Raw genomic sequence first — 13045 nt, 5'->3', positions numbered from 1 at the left:
AGCAACAAATTCATTTTGGATTTCATTTTTTGTGATATAAAAATCTATATGGTATAAGCATTCTTACTTCTTTTCACATATATTTTTTATAAATTTTTAGGTATGCCAAATTGTATGAGAATTCCGGGAGTAATCCATGTCCAGGAGATCTGGATACTTTCTTGAACCCTCCCGTAAACGGTTCTTATTAATTTGTTTCTATATGCATGCCATTTAGGCCGATGCAAGATTAGATTGTGAAACATAGATGTTTCTTATTTGTTTTCACTAGCACATATGCCTGTGAGTTGCAATGGGGGAGATATTCTTTATGCGGCAAGCAATGGGAAATATAATTGATGTGTCCACCAAAGAAAAAAAAATCCACAATGGTAGGCGACAGAGCAAGGAGTTGCGGTCTTCTCGCTGGCCATGTTTAGCCCGCAAAATCTTGATAGTGATGGGTTGGTCGACGGTGAGCACCCAACTCGTGCCTTTTTCCTCCGGGTCCGTCTCCAACTCGTCCCTTTTTCCCTCCGGGGCGGCCTCCAATCTCTCTTACGACGGTGTAACCGGATGGTTTACTAATTGCATCGCATAATCAGGCATAAATGTCCCTCCTTTATGAGAGTTTATTCTCTTTGATTATTTTAGCGCTCACGTGTTCATAGTTTTTTTTTCTTCTAATTAGAGCCAAACAACATATTCTCTTTTAGTCGCACATGACCATAATTTCTTGCATTTATAGCCAACCAACATAAAACAAATGTGTGCCGCTAACCAATGGCCAACACAAATATTTAAGAAAATACTTTGGCATCAGATTCAAAATATTCTTTGGTTTATTAATATTTATGAACATTTAAAAAATATGAACTGCAGATATTCTCAGAAACGGGAACAATTTGTGAAATCCTGAACAGTGTTGAAAAATGCAAATATTTTTTCAAAAAAACCGTATATTTTTAGGAAAACATTCACAAAATTAGAAATATGAATAGCTTTTGGAATTCACAAACAAGTATGAAAACATGAATTTTTTACAAAAACACAAACATTTTTTATTTTTTTGAAAAGGGGAACTTTCGGAAAAAATTCAGAAAATGTTTTCTTAGACGCAAACATTATTTTCAATTTATGAAAATTTCACTTAAACAAGAATAATTTTCCAACATGGAAACATTTTGTAAAATTTACATTTTATAAAAACATTCTCGATTTTTTTAAACACCAATTTTTTTTGAAAAAATGGCAACGTTTTCTGAATGTTGAGAACATTTTAGAACTATAATATTTTTAAAATTGCAAACATTTTTCAAAACAGGAACAAAATTTTAGAAATATGAGCATTTTTTGAATATGTGAGCAAAAATTGAAGTTCTGAATATTTTTGTAAAACTTTAACTAACGAAAAAGGAAAAATAAAGAGTAGAAAAAAGAAAAAAAAACAGGAAAGAGAAAAGTAAAGGAATAGAAAAATAAAAATAGAAACAGAACACTAAAAAATATAGAAACAGTCTGAAGAGCCTTGTGCGAAGCTTCAACTATTTGTCGCCTTGTGTAACAATTGCATTGGCGGGATAATAGGTGGCCTGACTTCTTTGGGCCGGAGCGCGCGCGAGCCCATTACGGAATTCTAGACAAACCTTTTTTACTTGTGGATAAAAAAAAGGCTATGAATAGATGAAAAAATTGAAGAAACGCACCTTACTTTGTTAGTAGGTACGATATAGATATGCCTTATCTGTGTGTGAAGCACATTCAGTAGAACATACACATGTCTACTTTTTTTGCGGGAAATACACATGTCTACCTTGTCCTATCATGCTCATCAATAAACAGACACGTGCCCGCTCGCACTTCTTACCCTCCATTTCCCTCACTGTCTATATAAGTCTCCCATCGTTTCACTTCCTCCTATCTTTCAGTCAGAGAAATTGTTCCCCCGCAAAAAAAAAAAGTCAGAGAAATTGTTAACTACGTTAGTTCTTCCAACATGCACTGCCAAATATCTTTCACACCTGGTAGCCAGTACCAACGCATTTCTTACTGAACGTGCATATATATACCCATCAGATGGTAGTACATATTTAAAGGATTTCTCGCCACCATCAAGAGACTATAGTTGAACTTAAACTATAGCTATTTGAATCGGTATGGGAGGTATAGGGACGTGCACATGTGCATCAACAGTCAACTCTTCACCTCGAATATAGTTCGATCCTCTTGCCTATCTTAGGGTGTGTTTGGTTCGGGTAACGAACTGGAACACAAGATCAACAAGTCGTAGAAGCAGAGAATGCGATTATGATCTCGCCCACCACCAAGTCATGGGTGCCCTTCGAAGGAAATGAGATCACAAACAATCATCAGTGATGTACGTATATAATATAAACACTGACCAACCATAAATACCCACTTGGAGGTCATGGGCGCCCTTCTGATCTGCTCGCCATGAGAAAGCGAAGGCACGTCGTGGCCACTGCTCGTTTACCATGTTTGCGACGGTGCCGGTGTTTGGATCCGACGAGGCCTTAGTCGTCCACGCCGTCAAGCAGTGGTTCCTGACCCTCTAGGAGTCGACGCGCCACCGGATCAATGACAAGATCCTTGCAGAGAACATTGAGGAGTCACACCATACCGCGAATAAGAAGGTCACGGAGGAAGCCCGTACCCAGATCTTAGCGAGGCAACAAGCCCGTGCCGCCTATGGCCTCACGACGGAGCAAGCCAGGGTTTTCCATGCCCTCGTTGGTCTGCACTTGGAGTCAGACAAGAATATGTCTGGTACCTCTTGCAACACATCCCACTCCCATGGCGAGCAGCTCCCTCTCGACCCCTATGTTGCCTTCGACCGCTACTTCCGTGACAAAGCCAGCATGGCAAAGGCAGGGGTGGTCGTCGGAGAACTTTCCCAATCTCGTCCTAGTCTATTTATGTTATCCAACAATCTAGCCTTAATTATATTTTGTTCTTTTTTGTTCTATATCACCCATTTTTTAAATTCTTTTGTCCTATATTCTCGGTTGTTTGAAGTATGTCATATGTATGTTATCTATATTGCATGCCGTTGTATGAATTTGATGATCTGCAAATGAGAAGCATAGTTGCCCACGCGGAAAAGTTCGGGCAGCCCGCTTTTGCACGAATGCATCTGGTCCATCGACATATAATGATCAAATTTGGTAAGTCCGGTTGAAGATCCTCTTTGCATCTTTGCAAGTTTTTCCTAAGTTTTCCGTTTAAGCTTAAAAATTGTACACATAAAAAGAAAGGAACAATGTGCTTCCAAAGGCTGGTATTGTCGTTGCCTTCGCCGTGTCCAGTAGTGATACAAAGAAGATTCACGATGACTCTGCCACACCTTGTCGATGCTCACTCCAATTCTAGGCTTCGAATGAGAGTTCATAGAATTGAACCAACTCTATCATGAATGAGTATCTATCCTTTGGAAATATACCCGAGGTGCTCTGTTTTAATTCATGTATGTCGAACCATGTTTTCAAACTCGGTTCAACTAATAACAAAATAAAGGTGTGTATATTCAAAAAATTCGGAAAAAAATCAAACTTTATTGTAGTAAGTAACAAACATAAATGCACAATAGTTACTAATTCGTTCTTTCCTCTATCTCTCTCTCTCCCTTCTCCCTTCCCAAACCTAGGGGGCATATGGCAACGACTAATCTACCCTAATTCCTAAGGGCCCCCTCTTCCTTGATTCGTCACTTCAGCGATGGAATGAGAGGACTCTAAGACTTCGGTCCGGTGGTGGTAGGGTTGACAAGAGATTTAGTGTTTATCTTCATTTGGTGATGGTGAAATGATGGTGTTGCAGTCGGTATAGAACAAGGTCTCCTCACCTCACCCACGTGCCGATGATTCTTCTCCGTGTCATTGGGGGGCGTGTGGGAGATGGTGTGTCCCAGATCAAGCTCTCTAGATCTGACTTTTGTACATGTTTGATTCAAACGCGCTACCTTGTGGAGCAGACAACGTGGTTGTGCGTCTTAGTACTCCGGCTCCAGTTCTGACCAGCGAAGATTGACCAGCCTCGGCTTTGTTGGTGAGTGTGTGAGATTTGTGTTCCCCGACTCTGTCTAACCAGAACTATGGTGTTCCATAGGCCCTTTCCGATGTTTTCTTCTCCAAGAGGACAATTTTTTACGTGGAGCGTGGTTACCCATCTTCTGGTCCAGATCGACAGCTTCTAGGCCGCTTCTTCAACAAGCTCTTGAGTTTTAACAAGTTTGCTCCGATGTGGCAGAGGCCCAGAGACGACAACGAGCTTTTCCCACAGGGCGTCACCAATGAATATAGGATAATGATGACTTTGACACCTCAAGGATTTGGATGCATTTTCAATTTTTGTAAGGTTTTTACTATAAATGTTTGTGTTGGAGGTTGGCCTTTTGAAGAAAAGAAATAAAAATGCGAGTTTACCAATCAAAAACTCAAGATCATATCCGTCTGACAATATATTAGCCGTACCCGTGCGTACTGGCACAAGAAAGATCATGACTCACGCATGAGTGTCAACAGCCCAATGACCGCTCACACACAGCACCAACCACTACCAGAATTAACGTAGTTGCCGACGTGGAGCCTATGCCTACAGTTAGGCCGTCGGCATATATCTAAACTATGCCTACAGTTTGGCTGTCGGCATAGCCTGTCACATATGCCTATGGCATAGCCGTAGGCATAGCTTTAGATATATGCCGACAGCCAAGCTGTAGGCATAGCCGTGCCCACGGAGCTAGTAGACGCCGCCACATGGCAGGGCTATGCCTACGGCCTAGCCGTAGGCATAGTTTCAAATCTATGCCGACGGCTACGTCGTAGGCATAGCCGTGCCCACGGAGCTAGTGGACGCCGCCACATGGCAGGGCTATGCCTACGGCCTAGCCGTAGGCATAGTTTCAAATCTATGCCGATGGCTACGCCGTAGGCATAGCTCTGCCACGTGGCGTCTCCACTATGGGCAGCACTTGACGGCGGCCACCGTTAGCGTGGAATGTTGCCGACGGCCCTGGCCGTCGACATAGATGTACGGACACCGTCGGCAAATCATCTATGCCGACGGTTTTTCTATGCGAACGGCATCCCGAGATACGCCGACGTATATTATGCCGACGGCCCTATGCCTACGGGGGCCGTCGGCATAGGCCTATCCTGACGGGAATCAGGGCTATGCCTACGGCCATAGGGGTTTATTCTGGTAGTGAACGGCGTGATCCGACGTCCAATACAAACAACTCAAACGGCTACCAGCCAAGCACCCACACATATCAACTGAAGAAGAACCAATGGCAACCCCTACTCTATCAAGTGAAGGAATTCCTCCCTGCATTGCAGAAAGGTATGATCACTCATGAGCGAAGACTTGTGCTGATAAAATGGGTGCTCACAGCCAGACCCATACACCATCTTAGTTATGGAGGCCCAGTCTGGCTGTTTGTGGAAATCAACGGATGGTTCCTTCTTTCTTCTGGGCGGGTACAAATAAGGTTCATGGTGGCCAATGCCCAGTGTCATGGAACATAATCTACCACCCCACTTGTTCCAGAGGCCTAGGCGTGAAGAATCTGCAACCGCACGGGATTGCTGTTAGAGTTCGCTGCGAATGGCTTAGAAGAACAGAGCCGGACAAACCTTGGCAAGGACTGCATTTTATCTCGGATAACATAGCTACCGAGATCTTTGATAGCTTGGTGGATTAGGCTGGGTGATGGCAAGAAGGTTCTGATTTCGCGTGGTCATTGGATCAATGGATATAAAGTGGAAGAAATTGCGCCTCTAGTCGTTCAACTTGTCAGAAATAGGGCCTTCAACAATCATATTGTGGCCGATGCTATCACAAATGCGCGCTCGGTTGTTCACATTTGGGCACAGCTATGCCCGCAAGGCCTCGACTAATACATTCTCTTTTGGTACAGGGTGCACACTACCTGCTCCAACAACCCAAACCCTGCTCAACCAGATGAGTTCAACTGGAGTTGTCCCCCTTCGGTGTGTATTCGGCTAGCTCTACTTATAGGATGCTTTGCCATGGGACTAGTTGTTGGGGCCCGCCATTGCAGGCCTCCTGAGAAGAAATTGGGGCGTTGCCAAATAGGGACGCGCTCCTTCCACTTTCTTGTTTGTACCACGGTGTGTTATTCCATCACACACTCACTCAAAGTACATGCATATTATGTAAGCACAAAGTTGATTACTCTTAGCCATTTCTACCATGAGGTGTATGTTCAGAAGACCTGAACCTTGCTTGCAAGTAAACAAAATGCATAGGCACACATATGTTGTCTGAGTTGACAAAAAAAATTGGAATCAACATGTTGGGGAAAACTGCAGCGTTATCCGAATTCAGTAAATCAGCCATGCTTGTGTTCTTAGTTTGTCATGTCATGTATATTGTTCTTTTGGGACAACAGTTCAGTAATCCAAATTATGGTGAAATGGGCTACATTTAGTTTATTTTGTGCTTGAAACATCACAATTGATTTGCTATTGCTTTGTTTTTCAATTAGAATGGGCCAATTTTTTTTAATTTTTTTGCTATGAGTTACCATATCAGGAAATCACTTGATCCAGAGTACAATTCAAATTCATCCCATTAATCAACATAAGCTTAGTCACTAAACAATCAACAAAAAGTCATGCAAGATTTCGATATCAATGGCATAATGACAATTGAAAAGGTTCAATTATTTTCTTATAAAGAACAAGCTCACAAAATCTACAATATCATTCAATGTATTGTATTTGAGAACCATAATCTGTAGATCTAGAAAAATGCCTTTTCACACCTGTATTTGAAGACAATATGAGCAACAGACACAACCTTATGTTCAGAATGAAGTGCTGGTACCAAATAGCATACCTCATAGGTCGGCCGCTGTGGCAGGCTCCCGTTCAACATCAATGACTTCCTTCGCTGTCACAGCTGCTGGGGCTATATTGTTAGCAGCATCAGCAGCCTCAACGGTTAAACTGAGAGCATCTTCCTTCAAATCAACACCAGAGACTTCCTTCTCTGTTACAGCAGTTGGGCGGTGGAACTGAAAGCATCTTCATTTATGGCTTCCTTTGGCACTTCAACGACAGCTACTTCCTTATCTAAACTGGCACTATTGATCTCATCATCTATCTCCAACACCGGTGACCATTTGCCGCTCTCACCATCTTCAGTTGAGGCACCTTCGATGCTCTTGATGGCTGGTTCTGATGTGGCCTTCGAAATGACACCTAAGATAGGTGAATCCTCCATTTCTAGCATGGGAACATACTTCTCAACTCGAATGCACGGATACTTCAGCCGACCAGCGAATCCGTATCGGATACCGTATCCGATACCGATACTCCTCCGATACGCCCCCGATACGTATCGCTGGAGTATCCGAGAATAAATGATTTAAGACAATGACGATACTCTAAGGATACTTCGCCAGTACGTTTTGGATACTTTTCCAGCCCAGGTAAGAGCCCGCTCAGCCCAGTTAAGAAGCAACCAGCAACCCTAGTGCCCCAATGCCCCCATCCTTTCCCTCGCAGCGTCTTTCCTCCCACCCATGCTCACACCAGGTGGCAGCTGTGTCGCCAGCAGCTGCTCACCTAGGTCCCAGGGCCAGCAGCAGTGGCGGCTAGCCGGCGACGAGCTCCTCCTCCTACCCACCAACGTCCCCTCTCACGCAACAGCCATGTATGGACACTTCTCTTCTCCATTTCTCCTGCCCAGCTAAGCTCATCTCCTCTTCTTTCTTCTCTGATCTCTGAAGATCTATCATTCTCATCTCCTCCAGATGGCTTTGATTACCTACAACGTATCCGTATTGGCACTTTTTGAAAATGACGAATTTACGTATCCGTATTGGCCCGATACTGATACCCGTATCCGTATCGGTGCATTCGAGCTTCTCAGCACTGGCAAGCTTCTATTCTTCGTCAAGTGCAGCTACAGATGCATCATGGTTCATAATTAGCAACAACAGATAAAAGACACAATTTAGAAAATACAAAAGTACACACATGGGTGGATTTTGGGATGCTACAATTAAGATCCTGTTGGCTATAGATAAAGCAAGGAACAAATGGATACATTTCAGAACCACTACAGATAAACTGATAAAGTTTGAAATTAATCATATTAGTTCTAATGCAACAATCTAGAGTAGTAATGATTACAGGTAAAACAAGAATAAATGGATGAATTTTTAACTGCCACAGTCTAGAGTCTTAAACAATACAAATAAACAAACTGATGAGTATGTACAGTCTTAATCAATGAATAGATGGATGGATTCTGATGCATGGATGAATTGAACTATCTCACCTTCCTCGAGCTTGGTAGCCTCTTCCATAACTTCCTCCAACTTAGAATTATCACAGCTCTTGTCAGCAGATTCAATGGGCAAACAGAAGAAACCACTGCACACTCAGGAAATCCAATCAATAATTGGTCGCAAACAATACAGAAACCAACTTGTTTTACCAGTTGATTTAGCCAGAATATAATGAATATTTGATCTAATACAAGAATAAACATCTACTTCATTCACTATGAACTACAGAATTCACCCGGTCAGTCTCTACATAAAACTGAAAAATGGAATAGTATAGCTGCCACTGCCGCTGCCGCAGCAGCTCGAGCTGGAACCTACAGGCGCACGACACAGTGATAAGTCGAGTAAGATGTTTTCAGAAAGAAAATAAAAAGTAACGTATGAACCATATTAGAAGCCAGTGTATGAGCATTAAAAATTCTCTGCATGTTGTGAAAGCTGAGCATGGGTCAATAACCATGCACACTGCAGACCCTATCGCCATATCAACAAGTTCAGTTCCGTGTAAATCAATAACAAAGTTGACCTAACCAACCTTTATACACATGCTCTGTTTACTCTCTGCAATGTATCTCAACTACTTATTTTTGGACGGAGAGAGTATTACTTAAGGTAACCAGTACCCAAGCAGGATCTAAATCAACATAGCAGAAGCCATGCTAATTGCCACATTACCAATTTTAGAAAAATAAAACAATCACATCCTCTCTGCTTTTCTAATAAAAGTAGGCACATCACACACTAACTTTGATGGCGTGTGGGTATTCGACCGTCGAAACAGAAAATAAGATGACACACGAACAATCTTGACCAAGTTGATGGTTATATAATCTAAGCTAAGGTAAAATCAGGGTGCAAAAAAACCATATGATCTTTCTTTAATGGGTGATTGACTGATTTAGTAGACATTGACATCCACGCATCTGAAAGAACAAGGCATTATAAGAAGGCGTGACTGCACTTCTCTACTTACCATATAAAATAAAGTCACAACACTTACAGCGAACATAGGAATATAACTCAAGTGACAGAAGCTAAAGCGTATAGGGTATATCAACATTAAGGATACCTGAGTGATCAGTAAATGAGCATTAGATGGAAAGTATGAAATAAAATTTAGTGCAAACACAAGACAGTGGCATTAGATGGAAAGTATGAAATAAAATTCAGTGCAAACACAAGACAGTGAAGACAAGACACACTTCATAACAACAGGTTTAATACATATATTGTGCATCGGCCAGTTTGAAAGAAAAACGCAATACATATGGTTGCATATACATATACATAGGCCTGAAATTGTGCTCTGTCGATACATGTACTCCCTCCGTTCGGAATTACTTGTCGTAGAAATGGATGTATCTAGACATTTTTTAGTTCTATATACATACATTTCTGCGACAAGTAATTCGGAACGGAGGGAGTATTGGCATCAGCGAACAATGACAACTATGAATTAGTAGTGAAACAGTTTGGATAAATTATGTGCTCACCGCCAGTGATGTACTCTTGAGGCTCCTTGTCACATTGTCTATTGTGAATATAAAAGAAAAAAGTTAGTTCTTATCAAGCCATTGTTGTTCTTTGTGGGTGTATCAGCTGTATTGGTGGCTAAGAACAGCACTGAGAATAGAATATTTAAGCATGCTTATCTTGCTTGTGTATTGTTTATTGAGTGTTTGGTGTGGATGTATAATAGTTATAATTGAATGGAAGAAGATGGTGTTGCATGCTGTTTTAGTTCTTGTTCATAGAGATTCCAGTTGAATGGTTCCAACATTTGAATCTAACTGTATGACATATAGCTAAGCAGTGACACGCTCTGGAACAAGGCAATCCTAGCCAACACCCTGTTGCGTTGTTGAGCAACACAGCTATCATGCGCAGAAAGCATGAATGACAAACTAAAGCTGTCAACGACTACACACCGCCGCGTAGCAAGAATGATCGAAAGCATGACAAACTGAAGGCAAATTGAACGAATGAAAGCCTGAAAAAAGGAATAGCAATTCGCACCTGAATCGCATAAATTGACGGACAACCTAGGAGATGGCACAGTCGGCACAACACCAAGTCATGACTGTAAATCTGCAAGACAAGCTTGTACCATAAATTGAGCTAAAGTGGAACCGCGGTACACATGTAGAATGCAGAGTACATGTACACTGACCTCGATGATCCAGTTCACCATAGCAGAATGGAGGCGTACACCTCAGTGTAGTCGCACGCCGTCACTCCTCGTCGCTCACGCTGCAGGAACCGCTCGTAGCTCTCCTCGTCATCCAAGTCATCGAACCACTTCCACTGACGCGAATATTCCAATGAAGCCACCAAATCAGATCAAACACCGCACTGACTCTCGCAAAGGGAACCAATTTCCAACAGATTTGAAGAGGAATGTGTGGAACCCGCTCACCTCTGGTATGTCGTCATCGTCGCCAGTGCCGAGCAAAAGGGCACCCTGCCCAATCGCTGGATTTAACACAGCATGAATGGTGGATGGCGGGCAGGGAGGGAGCAACACGGTACCTCGGCGCGAGAAGGGGCTGGGGTCGGGGGGAGGAGACTGAGGGAGCGGGCGGAGCGGATGGAGCTGAGGAGCCTCTCGCCCACGCGGGAGAGGTCCATGCCGCCGCCCTCGATCAGGAACAGGGTCAGGAAGACGAGCGGCGAGGGCCCCGACCCGAAGAGCTCGCCGCCGGCGAAGAGGATCGAGGGGCCGGAGATGAGGAGGAAGCCAAGGGCGCGGTAGGCGGCGGCACGTCGCCCCGCATCTCTGCAGCGCCGTGCCCCCTCGGTGCGGCGGGGGACCATGGGAGGGAGCCGCCGCAGATCAGGCGGAGAGAAAGGAGTAGAGGAGGCGTTTGCGTGTGCTTGCGGCGTGGGAATGAAAACGCGTACCTAATCCAGCGAATCACTTCTCTTTTCTTCGTGTTTTTTGTCGTACATGTGATGATGTGGCACGCGCGAGGATGCGCCATTTGCGCGACGCGTAATGGGTTTTATTTATTTATTATGGTGCACTTTGTCGGTGCCAACTGTATTCTAAAATGTTGTGCATCATTGAAATGCAAATATTTGCATGGTTGGACTTCAACTTCAAGTATGGACTTTGAAAATAGGACCATAGGGTGAGACATGGACTGCAGCTAGAGGTCTCTCCTTGCTTCATCTTTTCGTAGGAGGAAGACAACCTTGACCACACCCTAGTGCAATGTGTGGATGCGACAGAGATGTGAAGTCATTACTTATCCCGACTGCATTTGGATATTGCCAACCCTTCGTTCCGGGACGATCTATGTGGACGAAAACAGCTTCATGGCAAAGCCAGGAAGGGTTTTGACTCGGTAGTCATGCTAATCCCCTGGAACTATATAAGCTTCGAAATACATTGGTCTTTACCAACAGAGATAAGCAGCGCTTGATTCCTGCATTATATCCTAAGACGATTTGAAGGCATGGAAGGAGGGTGTGGTGTAAGATACATATTAGACCCTTTTTCGTGTGGTACGTCTTACAATTGCTTGATAGTTTGGTCGTTCGATTCTCTCAAATTCATGTGGTTTTGAAGATATTATTGTTGACCCGTCCACTTAACCAGCTTGTTCTGTACAATTAGATTATATGTGCTCCCAAAATTTAGCGTTGTAGACCGTTTGATTAGCTTATTCTGTACAACTAAATTATCGTTGTGCTTTACGTAAGGCTAGCACACATGCCCAACACCGTGATGAGGATGAGGATCTGTTCGCCGAGGCTGCCAATGAGACTGATGTTGACATGCACGAGGAAGATGACAACTCGGGAGCTCAGGAGGCACCGGTCGATGATGCTGGACGAGAGTTGTCAAATGGACTGGGGCCCGTTTCTCAGACGCCCGGGGATGGGATGGCACCACCCTCTTCGGTGCCTATGACCTCTTTGAGATTTGGGTCTTTTGAGCCCGCTTCTGCGCCTCCGAGACTTTGGAGTGACTGGATGGAGTCAGACGAGGTTTTTGAGCACACGTTACCTACCTTGGATTTTGAGGATGCTGTGAGTCCCGTTCTTGGGGGCTCGCCGACCTCGGTCAGGGAAGAGGAGGAGGAGTCTAGGCAGGCGGCCACTCCCTCTTCTGCTCAGTGGGTTGCCTCTCCTCAGGACGCGGTTTCGGTGGTGGAGGTCTTACCTTCGGAAGGGGGTCTGGGGCAGGTGGCCTCGGCACCCTCTTCTCATCTCGCGGTACCAGAGCTGCAGGTGGCGGCTCCGCCTTCTGGAGGGGGCTCGGGGCAGGTGGCCTCGGTGCCCTCTTCCCTTCTCTATGGTTTATAAACTAATTTACATTTTTTACTGAATTCCAACTTCTCTATGGTTTATAAACTAATTTACTAGCCATAGATTCATCAAAATAAGCAAACAACACACGAAAAACAGAATTTGTCAAAAACAGAACAGTCTGTAGTAATCTGTAACTAACGCAAACTTCTGGAACTCTAAAAATTCTACCAAAATAGGAAGTCCTGGACAATTTGTTTATTGATCAGCAGCAAAAAGAATCAACGCAAAAGCACTCTCCAGTAAAAAATGGCAGCTAATCTCGTGAGCGCTAAAGTTTCTGTTTTTCAGCAGAATCAAATCAGCTATCATCGTAGGTTATCCTATAGGTCCTACTTGACACAAACACTAATTAAAACATAAAATCATATCCAAACATAAGGTAGATGGATTATTTATTCCTAAACAGAA

The 13045-nt window shown here is 43.6% G+C and overlaps 1 long non-coding RNA gene across 5 annotated transcripts; it reads right to left on the bottom strand.

Annotated features, from left to right (window-relative positions):
- Nucleotides 1-6574: 6574 nt before the first annotated feature.
- On the bottom strand, nucleotides 6575-11201 carry LOC119337310. Of its 5 annotated transcripts, XR_005163167.1 has the most exons (7): nucleotides 10737-11201; nucleotides 10491-10624; nucleotides 10337-10408; nucleotides 9814-9851; nucleotides 9321-9389; nucleotides 8311-9243; nucleotides 6575-7932 (listed from the first exon to the last, which is right to left on the bottom strand). It is a non-coding gene; the product is annotated as an uncharacterized LOC119337310 (long non-coding RNA). The 5 variants fall into 5 exon arrangements; XR_005163165.1 differs by having other exon boundaries at nucleotides 8311-9389; XR_005163166.1 differs by lacking the exon at nucleotides 9814-9851 and having other exon boundaries at nucleotides 6575-6787; nucleotides 6862-7932; nucleotides 8311-9389.
- Nucleotides 11202-13045: the final 1844 nt, after the last annotated feature.

The sequence above is a fragment of the Triticum dicoccoides genome, chromosome 7B (assembly GCF_002162155.2).
Source record: "Triticum dicoccoides isolate Atlit2015 ecotype Zavitan chromosome 7B, WEW_v2.0, whole genome shotgun sequence".
Taxonomy (NCBI): Eukaryota; Viridiplantae; Streptophyta; class Magnoliopsida; order Poales; family Poaceae; genus Triticum; species Triticum dicoccoides.
This window is presented reverse-complemented; position numbering and strand designations above follow the sequence as displayed.